The 17,889-nt window shown below is 48.4% G+C and overlaps 1 pseudogene; it reads left to right on the top strand.

The window, feature by feature from the left end:
• The window catches only part of LOC141203876 (UDP-glucuronic acid decarboxylase 1-like), a 90,225-nt pseudogene that overhangs the window by 71,330 nt on the left and 1,006 nt on the right, over positions 1-17,889 (top strand).

The following is a 17,889-nucleotide window of genomic DNA, read 5'->3' on the forward strand; positions in this document are numbered from 1 at the left end:
AGAAATGCAATAACTTAGTTGCTTCTGCCTAGCAAGCATGCAGTCTGTAACTGCTGCTGACACCTATCTTTCTCTCCCCACTTTAATTTGATCAAATATATTGATTTGATTTATACTGCTCATTTGTTCATTCACTTTTAATTGTATTAATTGATAAAAATAAACTATTCACACTTCTGGTTTTTTTTCGTTAAAGCATTCTTGTTTTGCAGCATTCTTTCCTTACACAGTGCATTGCAAGTGGTTTAGGGTTGTGTCTAAACTTCACCCCTTTCCAATGCATCACAGCCACATTTGAGCTATTAAGAATATCTGTAGTATAAATTGGACTTGCAATATGCAGCTTGTCAATTTATGCTGTGACTGATGTAGATTGACATGCCCTGAATGACTCTAAGGTCATGTGCGCACATTGAGTATTTGATTGCAGAAATTTCTGCAAGGTTTCTGCATCTCGTGGCAGCAAAAACATTGCTTTTTTGTGTTTGTTGTTTTTTTAAGAGTTTTTGTACAGCAATGAATGCTTTTTGGAGCTAAATAGAGATATTTGAAAAAAGAAACGTGGGACATGGCTTTAACCCTTGGATTACCGTGGGGTGAGTATATTGGGTTAATTTAAATGATTAAAGAATGTGTCTGTTTTATTTCAAATAAACACACACTGAGAATAAAACACTTTAAGTCTTTACTTACAGGTTTAGTAATGAGGGTGTCTGGCTGACACCTCTTCCTTACTAAAGCGAGGGCTTGGTGTCAGCAACACCTAATCCTATTACCCCTTAATCCCATTACCCCTAATGCCACAGTTTTGTCAGTACATGCGGATCCACCACATGTAATGACATTTCAATCGGTCAAAATCTACAGCTACAGAAATTGACATGCTGCGGGTGAGTTTATGAAATAAAATGAATTAAATTAAAAAAATGCTGTGGGCTCCCGCGTCCTTTTTGTAACCAGCAGAGGGAAAGCCAACTACTGAGGGCTGATATTACTAGCCAGGGAAGGATCCATTAGCTGAAAATATTCCCTGGGTATTAACAACAGCCCACAGCTGTTTGATTAGCATTTACTGGCTAGATTACAGGAGTCCCCCTGAAAAGAATTGACACATATGGTCCCACTATAAAAACTAACCAGCAAAAGCTAAACAGACAGCTTTGAGATGATATTAATAGCCAGGGAAGGGGCCATGGATACTGGCCCCTCCAAAGCTAATAATATTGGCCCTTAGCTGTCCCAGAAATTGTGCATCCATAAGATGCACCAAATCTGTCTCTTAGCCTCGCTCTTCCCACTTGCCCTGGTGCGGTGGCAAGTGGGGTAATAGAGTTGGGGTTCATGTCAGCTTTGTATCGGCACCTGACATGAAGCCAAGGTTAGTAATGGAGAGGTGTCTAAAAGACACCCCCATTACTAACCCCATAGTAAAGATTTTTAAATAAACACACGGCCTGAAAAAAATCCTTTATTTGAAATAAAAGTCCACACTGTTTTAATCATTTATTTAAGAATAAAAAACACAGTATACTCGCCTAACGCCTAATCTGCTGAAGCCATTGTCATCTGTTTTTCATTATTTTTTTTTTACAATCATATCTCTCACCTGTCCGCTGTGATGACATAATCCAGAGTGTCCCATGAAGATCTGGGTCAGTTCTAGAGCAGTCACATCAGCAATCACTGATGCACATGTTCTAAAGGATAGCAGGCTATACACTGATACATGAGTGGAATCACTCCTGTGTTCGTGTATAGCGCTGAGCTGCCGGGACAGAGGTCACATGAGTTCATCAGCTGATGAGCTCCGGTGATCTTACTTACTGCACCACTGCTGTGTGAGAAAATTCTGTGTCGTAAGTAAGGTCACTGGAGCTCATCAGCTGATGAACTAATGTGACCTCTGTCCTGGCAGATCAGCGCTAAACACTGCCGGGAGCGATTACGCTCCTGTCAGTGTATAGAGTGCTGCCGGGTGATCCGATCGCCATGGGACACTCGAGATTACGGCGAATAGGTGAGTATAATATTATTTTAATATCAATTTTATTTTAACTTTTTTTTTTTTTTACTTTGAGCACAGGCGTCTGCTGATGAGACCACTTCTCCCATCAGCGGCGCCTGCTCTCTTGTAGGCTGATGGGAGGAGTAGTCTCTCATCAGCTGACGCATGTGACTCGCGGTCAATTCTTTGTGTGCTTTAGCCATCTTTTTGACCCATTGACTTAAATGGAGTCAATCAAATACACAGCAAATCCGCAAATATTTTTATACCTGCGTTTTTGCTGCAGATTTGACTGAATTCAACTCAATGGGTGAAAAAAGCGGCAAAAACCCACAAAGAATTGACATGCTGCAGATTTAAGTGCAATGCAAATCCTGCCAGGAAAATTCCTGATCATGTGCACAGCACTTCAGGATTGTCATTGCATTAGCGGCAGAAGAATTCACTAGCGTTTTGGCCCATTTCTGTGTGGGAAAAACACTGCAAAAATGCAGTGTGAACATAGCCTAAAGCCAGGGCAGCATGGAACCACATTGGTATGATAGGGAGGCAACACATTGAATTGAATGGCACGTGACTTGCTGAAGGGTAAAACTATTCTACAATATCATTATTTTGTACATGATTGTCCATTTCACCTGGAAAAGTAATTGGAGTTTAAAGAACCGTAAGCCAATCCTAAATTCATCTCCGCATTGAGGTTATTAATTACAATTTGCAATTAAAGCTGTAATCTGCTGTTGTCTTCTCCACAGGGAATCATAGAATCATAGAATGGTAGAGTTGGAAGGGACCTCCTGGGTCATCTGGTCCAACCCCCTGCTCAAAGCAGGATTCACTAGATCATCTCAGACAGATGTCTGTCCAGCCTCTGTTTGAAGACGTCCATTGAAGGGGAACTCACCACCTCTCGTGGCCGCCTGTTCCACTCATTGATCACCCTAACTGTCAAAAAGTTTTTTCTAATATCTAATCTGTGTCTCCTCCCATTTAATTTCATCCCATTGCTTCTAGTCTTTCCTTGTGCAAATGAGAATAAAGATGATCCTTCTGACGCACCCCTGGGCCTGTGTCGCACAGCGTTGCGCATGCAGGAGCTTACCCGGAGCCGGATCTGTTGAGGGTTGTAGTCTCGTGGCGGTGACCCGGTCCGTGCCCAGGGAGTCAGACTAAGTGGCGTTGTATTAGCGGTAGATGTTGGACGACTACGCCACCCGTTGAATGCAGCGAAGGAGCTGCCGCTGCAGGGCAGACCGCTGAGGCCGGTGGTAGGATTGTGCAGCGTGGTAGTATCACCCCCAACGGGAGGGGTATGGCCTCAGGGCAGCCGACGTGGATGATGGGGGTATCAGGAATCACTCAGAGACGATGCGGTGTAGTTCAGGGTCTTTACTGGTGATAAAGATAGACCCTCCCGGAGTACTGGCTAGCGATCGGGGCCTGGTCAGTCCTTGAGCAGATGGGATCTCCTCTGGCCAGGCGGAGTTGTAGGCCTCCCAAACTGACTGTACTCTTCTGGCTACCTTGCTAGAGGCGGGTATAAGTAGCCCACATCCCTGAGTGTACCGTGTGGTGCTCACCCGTATGGCCGGTGACTCGGGGCCTTCTAGTGGCGTCCGCTCCACGACGGCGGTGCTGGTCCCACGCGTGTGACCGTGCCTTCGGGTTTCTTGGCCAGAGGACCTGAAATCCCCTGCCGGGCGGTTTCTGCTGCTGGGTAAAGATTAGTCCCCACAGCCTCGGACTCCGGTGATAGCTTCTCAGTCAGGGCGAGCTCTGCAGCTGCCAGCCCCTGACTCCTTATAGCACTGCTCCCACAGAGCTCCTGATGTTCTTCTCCTATATCTGCTGCTCTTCTCTGTCTCTACTTCTTCTCTACTCACTAACCCTGCCTCAGCCCTAGGTTTATATAGGGGAAGTTCTTCCCCTCCCAGGACTGGGCAGGAGGTGTGGCATGCATAGGATCCCTGACCAAGAGACCTCCCACCTGCTCTCAGACGTAATATCTCTATCACTGTGGCAACCAGACCCCTGGGGTGTCACATTCCCCCCTAGTGAACTTTAGTACTCCGGGACTAAACATATTTTTAGAAAAAACATAACAAGGTATAAACAATAATAATACAATAAGAAAAACACATAAAGATGGTTACGGCGTGTCCGCAACCGGGTGCAGTTTTGAAGAAAACAAAGGTGTCCATTTCACCAAAACAGGGAGACGTAACCAGGTAGGGGTCTGTCCTGCCCCGAGTCCTTATCAGTCTTTTAGTCCATCCTGGGTTACGCTCCAACTAATTGTACAAGGATTCCCGGTAAATCCACCAAGGACTCCTAAAAATAACTAGAAACACATAATTATTTACAAGCAACAAGAAAAACAGGTAACCATAAATAAAACAACTTATACACTTCAAATCCTCCATCGTGCGGGTAACTGGCCTCTAGTGGCCCTAGTGGACCTACGGAGCTGACTGTCTAGCCCCGAACTACAGGGTGTAGGAACTGTCAAGGGTAAACTGGGCAGCTGTCCACGGGCCCTTTGGCTCACTAGAGGCATGGCAGGTTCACTATAAGCAGAGGGTTGATCCTCCTGGTCTGCTGGTGTGGGGTCTTCTGCCTCCTGGACCGGCTGTTCTTCCAGCTCTAGCTGTTGCTCCGTAGGTGCTTGGGATGCTGGTTGGAGGAAGGTGAGTACGGGTACCACAACTGCGCCATTGACTTGAGTCCAAGACCGAGGGAAGTCTCCGAGCACAGTACTAACCATATCTTCCCTTTCCTCTACGGGTCGAGGGTCTTCTTGTTCCTCTTCAGGGTTCCGTAGCTGTTCGGGACACTTCTTCAGGTGATCCCGGGATACAATGGTTGTGGTTTCCCCTCCGTCTTTACTGATGGTACAGACCTTTGGGTTGTCGTGGTTTGAGGGCAGTACGATGTACGGGTCCTTCTCCCACTGGTCGTCCAACTTGTGGAGCCGCCTTTTCCTCTTCAAGACCTGCTCTCCGGGTACCAGGGGAACAGCGGGAGCACACTGGTTGTAAGTTTTCTCTTGTCTTTCCCTAGCTTGACAGAGACTTCGCTCCACGCTTTCCTGTACTTTCCGGTACTGCTGCTGCCTCTCTGTGTCCCAGTCTGCTTCTGGTAAAGTGTCCTCGGGTGTCAGGACTCCCATCTCCAGGTCAACAGGTAGCTTCCCAGGTCTTGCCCTCATCAGGTAAGCCGGGGTACAGTTGGTGGAACCTACCGGGATGTGGTTGTATAGGTCCACTAGGTCGGGCAGCCTCTCAGGCCACAGACTGCGTTCTTCCAGGGGCAATGTTTTCAGAAGATCTATCACCACCTGGTTCATTTTCTCACAAAGTCCATTAGTTTGCGGATGATAGGGTGTCGTCCTTATCTTCCGGCAGCCATACAGAGTGCAGAATTCTTGGAAGACCTCCGCTTCAAAGGCAGGTCCCTGGTCTGTCAACACTTGGTCCGGGTACCCGTGTGGACGGCAGAAATGCTGCTGGAAGGCTCTAGCTGCTGTTCGAGCTGTTAAGTCCTTGACGGGGACGACAACCAAGAACCGGGAGTAGTGATCCACGATGGTTAGTGCGTAGACGTAGCCACTTCTGCTTGGGGTCAGTTTTACATGATCCAAGGCTACCAGTTCCAACGGCTGCCGGGTGACGATGGACTGCAGGGGAGTCTTCTGGCTGGCACGGTCCTTCCTCCTCAGGTTGCACGGGCCACAGTCTCTGCACCACCTCTCGATGGTTCCCCTCATGCCTACCCAATGGAACCGCCCGCGCAGCAGGAACTCCAGCTTCTTCCATCCGAAGTGTCCAGCCCCGTCGTGGTATGCCTCCATCACCACGGCTGCGTCTCTCCGTGGCACCACTACTTGCCAGATTAGTTCATGCGTCCGGGAGTTAACCATTCGGCGGCACAACTTCCCCTTATAAAGGAACAGTCGACTCTTCTCAGCCCACAGTTGCTTGGCTTCCTCCGGAGCGTCTGGGTCAAGGTGAGCCTCTGGCCGAGTCAGCATCTCCTTCACCAGTCGGACGGCAGGGTCACTGTCTTGCGTTTCCGCCCAGTTGTAGTGAGGCAAGGGATTTAACGTAGCAGCTTGCTTACTCCTTACCCGGTGGGAATACTGGATAGTCCCATGACGGTGGAACGCGGGGAGTTCGACTTCTTCCAGTCCCTCTGGATCTTCTCCTACGTCCGGTAGGTTTGGCATCCTGGACAGGGCGTCCGCGTTGGTATTGGAGTGTCCTGCCCGGTATTTGATTGTGAACTCGTAGTTGGACAGACGGGCCATCCATCTCTGCTCTAGGGCACCGAGTCTTGCTGTGTCCAGGTGTGTCAACGGGTTGTTATCCGTGTACACGACGAACCGGGAAGAAGCGAGGTAGTGCTTAAAGCGTTCGGTGACTGCCCACACCACTGCCAGGAACTCTAGCTTAAATGAGCTGTAATTCTCAGGGTTTCTTTCGGTGGGTCGCAGTTTTCGGCTGGCGTAAGCGATTACTCGCTCTTTCCCCTGCTGGATCTGGGACAGCACGGCTCCTAGCCCGATGTTACTTGCGTCGGTGTAGAGGATAAAGGGCTGGCTGTAATCCGGGTACGCCAGGATTTCATCCCCCGTGAGGGCCATCTTCAGCTGGCGGAAGGACTCTTCTTCCAACTTCTCCCATCTGAAGGGCGGCTTCTGGTTCTTGGCCTTCCGGGACTGGCCTATCAGGAGGTCCTGCATAGGAGCTGCCTTTTTGGTGAAACCGGGGATGAACCTGCGGTAGTAGCCTACCAACCCGAGGAACTGCCGCACTTCCTTTACACTGGAGGGACTTGGCCATTCCTTAATTGCGGTGATCTTATCAGGGTCGGGAGCCACTCCGTCAGCGCTCACCACGTGTCCCAGGTACTGCACCTTTGGTTTCAGGAGGTGACACTTGGAGGGTTTCACCTTTAGGCCGTAGCTTGCCAGAGCTTCGAACACTTCCGCCAGGTGTTTCAGGTGGTCCTCATAAGTCTTAGAATATACGATGACATCGTCCAGGTACAACAGGACCGTCTCGAAGTTTCTGTGGCCCAGACAGCACTCCATTAATCGTTGGAAGGTTCCTGGTGCGTTGCAGAGTCCGAACGGCATACAGGTAAACTCGCTAAGTCCCATCGGGGTGGTGAATGCGGTCTTCTCCCGGTCCGCCTCTGCTACAGGAACCTGCCAGTACCCACTAGTGAGATCCAAGGTAGAGAAGAAGTTAGCAGATCTTAAAGCAGCCAAAGACTCCTCTATCCTTGGTAAGGGGTACGCATCCTTGTGTGTGATACGGTTGATTTTCCGGTAATCTACACACATCCTCATGGTGTTGTCTTACTTTTTGACTAAGACTAGTGGAGCTGCCCAGGGGCTACAGCTATCCCTGATCACCCCAGCCTCCTTCATGTCTCTAAGCATCCCCTTGGCGTGTTGGTAGTGTGCAGGGGGTACGGGTCGATACCTCTCTTTTATGGGAGGATGGTCTCCCGTGGGGATGTGGTGTTCTACCCCCTTGACTCGCCCGAAGTCTAACGGGTGTTTACTAAACACTCTCTCGTACTCTTGAACCACCCGATAGACTCCCTGTTTCTGGTGTGAGGGAGTGGAGTCAGTACCCAAATGTAGTTGCTGACACCAGTCCTCCATTGTTTTCTTAGAGCCGTTACCTTCCTCCGGGTGAGATGGAGGCAAGGGTTCCACAGATTGTATAGCATTTTGGTTAATGGTATATAATTTGGCTAGCGTGGCATACCGGGGCAGGTACACTTCCCTCTTCCCGATATTTATTATGCGAACGGGCACCCTCCCATGGCGTACATTGACCACCCCCCGTGCTGTCAAAATGGTGGGCCTACTGTCTGAGTAAACTGGTTCTACCATTGCCTGGTAATCTCTACCTCTCAGACCAATAGCTGCCCGGCACCAAATCATCATTTCACTTTTCGGGGGCATGGCAATAGGGAAAGGGTCACACATTCGCACGCTACCAATCTCACCACCGGAGAGTTCTAGCTGTTGCCGTCGCATCAGTGCCCGGATCTCTTTCTGGAGCACTCGCTGCTGGCCGGAGCTGGCGTTCTTGGCAACCTGCTGTAAAAGGAAAATCACCTCTGCAAGACAATTTTCAATTACATTAGTTCCTAGAGTTATCTTTGGGTGACTCTCGTGTTTGTCAATGTCTACAATGATCAGTCCCTGTGCTGCCAGTTCGACTCTACCGATTTTAATGGTCACCTCTTTAAATCCAATCTGTGGCACGGGCTGACCATTGCTGGCGATGATACTCAAGTCGTCGTCAGAGTAGCGGGTGATATCCGAGTCATTCCAGTACTGCTTGAAGAGCACGTACGGGATGGTGGTGACCTGTGACCCGGTGTCCAGTAGGGCACTCATAGGAATGCCATCCAGTACCACGGGTAAGACTGGACGTCCTCCCACATATTTGTCGCGCCAGTTCGATGGGCCTGGTGATCTTTTTCCTGGGGGTTGGCCCTCTACCCCAGGTTGTGCCAGTTTAAAGGACAGTACCTTGCCATATGTCCGGGTTGATTGCAGCGGCGGCAGATGGGTCATCCGTCCTCGTTGTATCGGTCGCTGGGTCTCCCTCTGGCCGGTGGGGTCCTCCTTGGTCGACGCCACGGGATGTCCTCCGGTCCGGATGCCAGCTGGATCTTCCCTGGAGTGGAAACCTGTAAAAGACTGCACAGTTCGGGTTAGCGCAGCAACGCTTTTAGCTAGCTCTTGGACCTGATGGTGCAGGTCTGGAGCCGGGTCATTGTTCAAAGCCTGCGCATCAGCTCCCACAGGCCCTGCCGACAAGGGTGCCGCCTCCTGGTGGTAAGTGGTAGTGGGGCGTCTGTGGGTCACAACGCCACCTGGTGCCGGTTCTCGGAGCACCCGGATGGCTCTGTCCTTGAACTGTGCAAATCCCATATGAGGGTCCTGTAAGGCCATTGCCCGCAACTGGGTTCGGTGGGCATTGCAATATAAACCCTCTATAAATTGTTCAGTCAACAGCCTGTCCTCGTCTCCCACGCCGTCAGGGTCGGTCTGCTTAATGGCTCTCAGGGCCTCTTGTAGGTTCAGGGCATAGTCCCTTATACTCTCGTGTGCTCGCTGCTTGCACCCGTAGAATCTAAGCTTGATCTCGGCTGAGGTGCGGGTATCAAAGGTGTCCCTCAGCCGGGTTAGTATCCCTGCGACAGTCCTCCCCCCAGGTGGCCAGGACTTTACCTCCCTTCGGGCTGCCCCAGTTAATTGGGCCACCAGGATGCTCACTTTTTGCTCTTCTGTGATGGGGTACACCTGGAAGAGGCTATCCAGCTTTTCTCTAAAGTCATGCAGGGTATGTGACTCCCCTGAGTACTGGGGTAGCCAGGCCGCTCCCGGGATATAGGGCATGGTGAAAGGCATGACTGCAGCAGCGGTGGCGCTGGCGGGGGTTGAGGCAGTGAAGCTCTCCTCCGTATCCGACATCCTCCTCCCCCCTAGTGGACCGTGGCCTACCTTGCGATGATCCTCTTCCGTAGGCCGCGGCTCCGCAGTAGATCGTCAAGGTTGAGGACCTTCCGTCGCGCTCCTGTGACGTCGGCGTCTGCTGGGCTCCTTCCAGGACCTTACGCGACGTCCGGACGTGAGGCGGGGCTTCAGTTCTCGCGCGCTTTCGGAGTCCACGCCCCTCTTCTTCCCGCGCGACGTCTTCAAGATGGCGTCCAACGGCGGGAAAACTCCACGGAAGGCGGGAAGAAGGCTGAAAATGGCGCCGGATGGCGGGAATCTTCACCGATGGCGGGAAGAAGGCTGAAGATGGCGCCGGATGGCGGGAATCTTCACCACAGGTAAGTTTGAACAGTCTTTTTCAGGCACGCAGTACCCGGTGGTTGCGGGCACGGAATCCTGCCGACTACGCCAAAAGTTGACGCACCTGTGTTGACGCACCTGGGCCTGTGTCGCACAGCGTTGCGCATGCAGGAGCTTACCCGGAGCCGGATCTGTTGAGGGTTGTAGTCTCGTGGCGGTGACCCGGTCCGTGCCCAGGGAGTCAGACTAAGTGGCGTTGTATTAGCGGTAGATGTTGGACGACTACGCCACCCGTTGAATGCAGCGAAGGAGCTGCCGCTGCAGGGCAGACCGCTGAGGCCGGTGGTAGGATTGTGCAGCGTGGTAGTATCACCCCCAACGGGAGGGGTATGGCCTCAGGGCAGCCGACGTGGATGATGGGGGTATCAGGAATCACTCAGAGACGATGCGGTGTAGTTCAGGGTCTTTACTGGTGATAAAGATAGACCCTCCCGGAGTACTGGCTAGCGATCGGGGCCTGGTCAGTCCTTGAGCAGATGGGATCTCCCCTGGCCAGGCGGAGTTGTAGGCCTCCCAAACTGACTGTACTCTTCTGGCTACCTTGCTAGAGGCGGGTATAAGTAGCCCACGTCCCTGAGTGTACCGTGTGGTGCTCACCCGTATGGCCGGTGACTCGGTGCCTTCTAGTGGCGTCCGCTCCACGACGGTGGTGCTGGTCCCACGCGTGTGACCGTGCCTTCGGGTTTCTTGGCCAGAGGACCTGAAATCCCCTGCCGGGCGGTTTCTGCTGCTGGGTAAAGATTAGTCCCCACAGCCTCGGACTCCGGTGATAGCTTCTCAGTCAGGGCGAGCTCTGCAGCTGCCAGCCCCTGACTCCTTATAGCACTGCTCCCACAGAGCTCCTGATGTTCTTCTCCTATATCTGCTGCTCTTCTCTGTCTCTACTTCTTCTCTACTCACTAACCCTGCCTCAGCCCTAGGTTTATATAGGGGAAGTTCTTCCCCTCCCAGGACTGGGCAGGAGGTGTGGCATGCATAGGATCCCTGACCAAGAGACCTCCCACCTGCTCTCAGACGTAATATCTCTATCACTGTGGCCACCAGACCCCTGGGGTGTCACATTTCTACAATGTGACAGCCCTTGACATATTTGTAGACAGCTATTAAGTCTCCTCTCAGTCTTCTTTTTTGCAAGCTAAACATTCCCAAATCCTGCAACCGTTCCTCATAGGACATGGTTTGCAGACCAGTCACCATTCTGGTCGCTCTTCTCTGAACTTGCTCCAGTTTGTCTATGTCTTTTTTAAAATGTGGTGCCCAAAACTGTACACAGTATTCCAGATGAGGTCTGACCAAAGAGGAGTAAAGACCGATAATGACTTCACGTGATCTAGACTGTATGCTTCTGGAAACCCAGAAGAGCACACCATCCTGGAATTTGCCAGATTAATTAAGCAACTTGTTGGTGAGTTCTCGCCCCCCTGAGAAATCCTGCCAATAGTTTATTAGATGTGTAATCACAAGGTGGATAATTGTGTACTGTGCGTGAATTGCTGATAAAGGTCTGTGATTAGTATTGATACCAAATTTTTTTTCTTACAAGTGTTTTATTGATTTTATATCTTCACCCAATGGCAATGCACTCTTGTTGGCTTGTAAAATTGCCTTATCCCAGTCTATAAATGTCTACTGACATAACATGTAAATGGTATTTTTTTAGGCATGTTCTGCTACATCACTGTCTAAATGAAAATGTATTCTTCCAATTGTCACTATTTGTCCTTGCAGCTCGTATCTTCCTATTGAAAGGGAACCTGTCCCCATGAAAATGCTCTGAAATCTATTGGCATTGTGTTATGGTCAAGGAGCATCTGAGCAGATTGCTGTATACTGGACATTTGATACAGTATAAAGTAAATCCATTGGGGTTTTCCCTCGAACAAAAGTTCATTTTAATCAAGAGTTTTTGGAATAATAATTTCCACAATTGGATGTATTTAAATAAAATGTTCCTGTGTGGAGATGATCTTATAAATGTGCCCCTGCTGTGTACTGTGTAATGGCTCCTGGGCAGGGGAGGAAGCACAAGATTATACAGACATTACAGCACGAGATCACAGATGATTCTTTCTCTGAGGTAAAACATTTCACTGCCTGTTTTTAAACAATGTTTTACTTCAGAGAATCATTTGCAATCTCGTGTTGTAATGTCCACATACTTTTTTTTCCCCCAGCCAGGTGCTGCGGTATGATCAGACCATGCTCCTGCAAGGTCAGACACAGCAAGGGACAATTTATAAGATTATCTCCGCGCAGGAACATTTTATTTTAATACATTGAATTGTTATTATTCCAAGATGATTAAAATGAACACTTGCTCTTGAGAAAAACCCTTTAAATTCTTGCTTGTTCTTGGATTAGAGGGACGGGGGCTGGTCTGATCCGTGATTGACGGCCTTCACGGTCTAATTATTCAAGACATACTGGCAATGAATGAGTTACTCCACCCACTGGACCACTGTATTTTCTTTTCTCTTTTTATTACACAATTTTGATAATGAACAGAGTATTTTTTTTTACAAAAATATTTTGGTTATGCTGCAACTCCCGAACTTTTACAGCAAAAATAGTCTCTCCAGTAAAAAATAAATAAGTAAAAAAAAGTAGTCTCCATTCTTGATATTTAAATGGAAACTGCTCTTCCATATCCATTTGGCGTCTGGAAAATAGAGCAGGTGCCCTCACTGTGACCACGCTGCTGCTGGACCTCATTTGTGACTTGTCCTTCTCATGCATTATACTTACATGTGTTATTGCTCATTCAGACGATGATTTTTCTCATACCCAAAAAAACTGAACAATTTTTCATCTGTGTTCTGGTCCGTGTCCGTTTTACCATCAGCTTCATCAGTTTTTTGTTTTCTCATATGCAAAAGCAAAATAAAAACTTGGTGTCTCGGGCTTCTATAAGCAAACGGACAGCACATGTGATATGTTTTCTTTTTTCTTTAATGGACCCATAGACTTGGCGAGTTTGACCTGTGAACTTGATCAAAATCGGACAAGACTTTGGGTAATTTTGCAGTGGTCTGCCCCAAAATACAAACATGTGAACTGCGCCGTAGACTATAAAATATGTACAAGTTCTATCAGTGTTTTTCGTGTTTAAATTGGCGTCTTAATGAGGCTTTGGTAGGAGAACATCATAGGCCAGGCATATTTTTATTTTTTACCCATGGCAAACATTGGACACTACGATACTGCACTTAACATTCTATGACTTATAAAGATGAGCAAAAAGATTTTCACTACCTTGTTCCAAGGTACTTTTTGTACTTTGCGGCTGCCATCCCAAGGAAGAGGAAACTTCCTGGGCCATCACTTGAATGCCAACATAATGGGCACTTCTTGCGATTACATAGACCCTGCCATATAATGGTAAAATGCTCTTCATGACATTGCTGGGGTCCACTAATCGCAAGATGCCGGCATTCGAGTGTCAACCGAGGAAGATCGTGCTGCGCTGGTTAAGATGCCATGGAGCGCCAAAGTCAATAATCTTTTTTTTTTTTTTAATGGTTCAAAGAAGGAAAAAAAAACACAAACCACTATTAAGTATATGTTCTTCCATTATAGTGGTGGAGAAATACAGTTTCTTTCAGAAGCTCAAGATGATCCACAAAGGCGAAAACCAGATATCAGGAAAGCCAAGCTTCTACTTGGATGGGAACCTGTGGTATGTATACTGGAGTTTAATCATAGCATCACTGCCTCAGTAGAGGTAAAAAAATATATATCTGTATGTGTGTTATATATGGTGTTGAGCGATACCTTCCGATATCAGGAAATATCGTATCGGATTGGATCGGACCGATACCCAAAAAATATCGGATATCGCCGATTCCGATACCGGAAACCAATGCAAGTCAATGGGACACAAATATCGGAATGAAAATAAACCCTTTCTTTCCTTGTAGGTTAATTCTACATGAAGTAAAACAACTAAGAATAATGTAGAATGTATTACGCGAAAAGCCGGCAATTCATCAGCGGCATACACCGGTACCCGACAATTTACAACAGAAAGAATAGAGCTTCACACATAGATTAGATAGATAGAAACATGTCAGTCACATATATATGAAGTACAGTGACAGTGTTGCTTACTGTACTTGTCATTTAGTGTAAAGGATTTATTTAAAAATATAATAGTGTTTTCATGCACCGTCTCTTTAAAAAAGCCGGCCGGCAATTCAGCATCTGTACCCGACAATTTAGAATATAAGGAATAGAGAATCATACATAGATTAGATAGATAGAAACATGTCAGTCACATATATAAGAAGTACAGTGACAGTGTTGATTACTGTACTTGTCATTTAGTGTTAAAATAAAGGATTTATTTTAAAAAAAATTGGCGTGGGGTTCCCCTTAATTTTAGTCTCTAGCGGAGGTTAAGCAGACGGCTGGGGCAGATGTTTGAAGCCTGGGAAGGGGGTAATACCCACGGAGCTTCCCAGGCTACTAATATCAGCCCCCAGCTGAATACCTAGCCTTTACTAGCTATTAAAATGGGGGACCCCCTCAAAAAAATGACGTGGGGTCCCCCCTAATTTAATAGCTAGCAAAGGCTAGGCAGACAGCTGGGGGCTGATATTAATAGCCCAGGAAGGGTGCCATGAATATTGGCCCCCTCCCAGGCTAGAAACACCAGCCGTCAGCCGCCCCAGAAATGGCGCATCCATAGGATGCGCCAACTCTGGCACTTAGCCTCGCTCTTCCCACTGCCCTGTAGCGGTGGCAGTGGGGTAATAGGGTTGGGGTTGATGTCAGCTTATAATGCCAGCTGACATCAAGCCCAGGTTAGTAATGGAGAGGCGTCTATAAGACACCCCCATTACTAACCCCATAGTCAAAGTTAAAAAAAAAACACAAACACCCAGAATAAAGTCCTTTAATTGAAATAAACACACAATTCTTTATTGTTCTAAATTAAACCATACTTACCATCACGCCCATTCCAGCTGAAGCCAACGATCTCCTGCAATAAAAGAAAAATAATAAAGCAACCTCATCCTTACCTTTCCATGGTTCCCAGGACAGCTCCAGCTCAGCTACATCGAGATGACAAGCTGGACCGCAGCAGAACGCTGCCATCCAGCCTGTCATCCCGCAGACACTGAGAAGCGCAGGCATGCTTGCGCTCCTTAGTGTCTCTCTGTGACGGCATCCAGATGAGCCGAGTTCATGTCCAATGAACTCAGCTCACCTCATGCACGTCACTGACAGCGTGGGAAAATTCTCACGCTGAAGCGCTGAGTGCAGGAGAATTTTCCCACGCTGTCAGTGACGTGCATGAGGTGAGCCGAGTTCATTGGACATGACCTCGGCTCATCTTTATGCCGTCACAGAGAGACACTGAGGAGCGCAAGCATGCCTGCGCTTCTCAGTGTCCGCGGGATGACAGGCTGGATGGCAGCGTTCTGCTGCGGTCCAGCCTGTCATCTCGATGTAGCAGAGCTGAAGCTGTCGTGGGAACCATGGAAAGGTAAGGATGATGTTGCTTTATTATTTTACTTTTATTGCAGGAGATCGTTGGCTTCAGCTGGAATGGGCGTGATGGTAAGTATAGTTTAATTTAGAACAATAAAGAATTGTGTGTTTATTTCAATTAAAGGACTTTATTCTGGGTGTTGTGTTTTTTTTAAATACTTTACTAGAAATTCATGGTGGTCATGTCTAATATTGGCGTGACCCCATGAATTTCGGGCTTAGGGCCAGCTGATAATGCCAAGCTGGCCTTAACCCCTTTATTACCCAGTGAGCCACCGCACCAGGGCCCTGGATGAGTTGGGTACAGCGCCAGAAGATGGCACTTCTATGAACGCGCCATTTTCCGGGGCGGCTGCGGACTGCAATTTGCAGCGGGTGGGGGGGCCCAGAAAGCTTGGGCCTCCCTGCGCTGCAGATTCCAGCCCCCAGCTGCCTAGTTGTACCTGGCTGGACACAAAAATAGGGCGAAGCCCCACGTATTTTTTTTTTAAATTATTTCATGAATTTCTTGAAATAATTAAAAAAAAATTGACGTGGGGCTTCGCACTATATTTGTGTCCAGCCAGGTACAGCAGGCAGGAACGGGCTGCGCCCAACCACCAGCTGCCTATTTGTACCCGGCCGGACACAACAATATAGGGAAGCCCTTTCTTTCTTTATTATTTCATGAATTTCATGAAATAATTTAAAAAAAAAATACGTGGGGCTTCTCCCTATTTTTGTGTCCAGCCAGGTACAACTAGGCAGCTGGGGGCTGGAATCTGCAGCGCAGGGAGGCCCAAGCTTTCTGCTCCCCCCCCCCCCCGGTGCAAATTGCAGTCCGCAGCCACCCCGGAAAATGGCGCATTCATAGAAGCTGGATGCTGTACCTGGCTGGCATAGAAAAATATGGCAAAGCCCACGTCAAAATTTTTGGGAAAAATCAATTAAAAAATAAATAATAATTTAGGGACTGCATCTTTATTAACTCCTCAAATGTCATTTAGTGTTAAAATAAAGGATTTATTTAAAAAAAATTGGCGTGGGGCTCCCCATGATTTTAGGCTCTAGCGGAGGTTAAGCAGACGGCTGGGGCAGATGTTTGAAGCCTGGGAAGTGGGTAATACCCACGGAGCTTCCCAGACTACTAATATCAGCCCCCAGCTGAATACCTAGCCTTTACTAGCTATTAAAATGGGGGACCCCCCCAAAAAAAATGACGTGGGGTCCCCCCTATTTAATAGCTAGCAAAGGCTAGGCAGACAGCTGGGGGCTGATATTAATAGCCCAGGAAGGGTGCCATGAATATTGGCCCCCTCCCAGGCTAGAAACACCAGCCGTCAGCCGCCCCAGAAATGGCGCATCCATAGGATGCGCCAACTCTGGCACTTAGCCTCGCTCTTCCACGCTGCCCTGGTGCGGTGGCAGTGGGGTAATAGGGTTGGGGTTCATGTCAGCGCCAGCTGCCATGAAGCCCAGGTTAGTAATGATGGGCGTCTATAAGACACCCCCATTACTAACCTACAAAGTGTTAAAAAGAAAAAACACACTACACCCAGAAAAAAATAATTTATTTGAAATAAAACACACAATTTTATTTAATTCTTAGTTTACTAAAAAAAAAAAAGTTACCTGTCCACGTTCCTGCGCTGATCTCCCATGCACAGCTGTCACATCTGGAGATGGTGACAGCTGTGCATGGCTGCTGTAAGCTCACACTGCGGGAGCCACTGACTGAGGTCACCGGAGTGCATTCAGGCAGCGCAGCTCCGGAGACCTCCTTTACCGCACTGCTGTACCGTGGGAATTTCTCACGATACAGCAGGGCCGTAAAGGAGCTAACCGGAGCAGCGCTGCCTGAACTCCGGCGAACCCGCTTATGCAATGACGGGGCTGCTTTACGGCCCCATCATTCTAGCGGCGGCAGCGGTTCAGAGCGGTCACATTCTATGTGGCTGCTCTAAACTGGAGATCTTCGTGGGACACTCGTGGACTACTACGGAGGGGTAAGGATACGGTTGTGGTTTATTATTTTATATTTTATTACAGGAGATCGATGGCTTCGGGGAATTAGGTGTCTAGGTGAGTATAGGTGTAGTTTTTTATTTTTTACTTTATTTTAGGTGGCGATCGGCGGGGACAGGTAATGTATGAACTAATTTATTGTAGGTAACTACTGGCCACCAATGAAATGTATTTAAAATTTATTGGGGACACAGTAGGGAAATTTATATAGCAGGATCAGGCTGATGGGAACTACTGCTCCCATCGAGCTGATCCTGCTGGCACGAGTGGACAGGGGACAGACATAGGCCGATGGGAGTAGTAGTGTCACATTGGCCTATGTCTGCCTGCATGCACACACCCGCAGACATCGCACAGACACCGCACACACTCGCAGACATCTCACAGACACCGCAGACACTCACAGACATCGCACAGACACCGCACACACTCGCAGACATCTCACAGACACCGCACACTCGCAGACATCTCACAGACACCGCACACGCTCGCAGACATC

The sequence above is a fragment of the Phyllobates terribilis genome, unplaced genomic scaffold, assembly GCF_046119375.1.
Source record: "Phyllobates terribilis strain yellow unplaced genomic scaffold, ASM4611937v1 Scaffold_125__1_contigs__length_5108534, whole genome shotgun sequence".
Lineage (NCBI taxonomy): Eukaryota > Metazoa > Chordata > Amphibia > Anura > Dendrobatidae > Phyllobates > Phyllobates terribilis.